A 2,500-nucleotide genomic window follows, 5' to 3' on the forward strand; every position below is an offset into this window, starting at 1 on the left:
AACATTAATTAATGAAAATGATAGAATAATGGCAAAAACATGGTCAATATTACATAGCGAATGGCCTCAGCACAATATATTTCCTCCCGAAAGATTGGATTGACCATTTTCCCTAATGGGGAAGATGGTCGGCGGTAGTAATGGCTACTGCCAAATGGTCTCCAACTGCCTAGTCATCGATATAGTGACTTATTCATATCAATCCATAACATTCCTACTGTCCCTATTTTCAAAATGCCAAATAAACTAAGTATTTGGAGATAGGTGCACAAAATACTGAATAACTTTTGAATGGCTACACGGCGGGAGCTGTGCATAGTCTCAAAATGTTGCTTAGAATGTCGACATTAAGAAAATGTCTTACATCAATCCATACACGAGATTCCTACTGTACAAGTGAAATAAGAATTCACCGTAAATTACCCAAAGTCTATTGAAGAACATTGTTTCTTCAATAGACAATTCTTCTCAAATTGTATTTGAGAAGATCAACCAAAATTGAATTAATTTTGAATTTTTTTCCTTCATTCAGTAATATGAACTTGGGAAAAAAAATTATAAAAAATCAGAAAATCGACAAAAATATTCCGAAATGGCTCAAATAATGTGTATTTCATATAACTATTTGATACCAATGATATTCATTCATTTATTTCGATTTTCAATTTTTTGTGATTTTTTCCACCATTATAATATCATTGAAAAATTGAATAAAAATTCATAAAAAATTCAAATTTGCTCGTAAATTACCCAAAAATGGCTTAAATAATAGCTATTCCATGTTGCTATGTTAAGCCAAAAAAATTTCCATCATATCATTAAAACATGATTTTTTGGAATTTTTTTCCCCATTTTTTCCAAAAATATTAAAATATTAAAAAAATCTAAAAATATTCATAAAAAAATCAAATATCAACGTAAATTACCCAAACATACATCAAATGATAGCTAATTTTTATTACTATCAATAAAAAATAAAATATCATTGATATTTTCAACGTTGATTTTTTTATGAATATTTTTCCGATTTTTTCAAAAATATTAAAAAATCGAAAAATATTCATAAAAAAATCAAATATCAACGTAAATTACCCAAACATACATCAAATGATAGCTAATTTTTATTACTATCAATAAAAAATAAAATACCATTGATATTTTCAACGCTGATTTTTTTATGAATATTTTTCCGATTTTTTATTATTTTTTTAATCGAAAAATATTCATAAAAAAATCCTACATGCACGTAAATTACCCATTTATGCCTTAAAAGATGTCTAATTATTACTACTATTAACCAAAAATAAAATATCATTACGATGACTGAAATCACCATTAGAGTGGTTGAAAGTGGTTTGTTCATGTTATACGATGAGTTTTGCGATGAATTAACGCTTCGAGTGGGTATGGATGTCGCAGTATTTCCGTCAGCTAGTAATAGTTGAATGCGATTGCTGTGGTTGGTAGTATTCATTCACTATAAGCGGGTACGATTGTGCAGTGCGTACAATTGTCTTTAATGGTTATCTTCCTACTATTACAAGCATGTTTCATTAAGTTGAGACGTTGACTGTTTGAATAGTAGGGAGCGAGTTTCTTTGCATCGTACGATGTGAGGAGTCTCGTTAAACAAATGTGTGATTTTTAAAAATGTTTATCCAAATGGTTAAACGAAAATATGAAATTCTTAATTTCATATCAATATCAAGTATAGTAAGTTGAAAAACCTACTATGCTGCGATGTTAAAAGTAATTTGAAATAAATTGCTAAAAATATTGAGAAAAATACCTCCAATATACTTTTTGAACAAATTACGCGAAAACGATGTCATTCAATATTTGGTGACTCGTTTCGTTGATTTTTCATTAAGTTGTCGATGGAAAAACATACAATAAAACATTATTCTGGTTGATCCTGCCAGTAGTTATATGCTTGTCTCAAAGATTAAGCCATGCATGTCTAAGTACACACGAATTAACAGTGAAACCGCAAAAGGCTCATTATATCAGTTATGGTTCCTTAGATCGTTAACAGTTACTTGGATAACTGTGGTAATTCTAGAGCTAATACATGCATTATAAACACGGACCTTTGGGACGTGTGCTTTTATTAGGCTAAAACCAAGCGATCTTTGATCGTTTATATGGTTGAACTCTAGATAACGGTGTAGCTACTTTTATGGCTCTCTCAGTCGCTTCCCGGGAAACCAAAGCTTTTGGGCTCCGGGGGAAGTATGGTTGCAAAGCTGAAACTTAAAGGAATTGACGGAAGGGCACCACCAGGAGTGGAGCCTGCGGCTTAATTTGACTCAACACGGGAAAACTTACCAGGTCCGAACATAAGTGTGTAAGACAGATTGATAGCTCTTTCTCGAATCTATGGGTGGTGGTGCATGGCCGTTCTTAGTTCGTGGAGTGATTTGTCTGGTTAATTCCGATAACGAACGAGACTCAAATATATTAAATAGATGCTTTCAGGATTATGGTGTTGAAGCTTTTA

This window comes from Musca vetustissima, unplaced genomic scaffold (genome assembly GCF_032173495.1).
Source record: "Musca vetustissima isolate MV318-11 ecotype Yass unplaced genomic scaffold, APGP_CSIRO_Mvet_v1 utg159650, whole genome shotgun sequence".
NCBI classification, from domain to species: Eukaryota; Metazoa; Arthropoda; class Insecta; order Diptera; family Muscidae; genus Musca; species Musca vetustissima.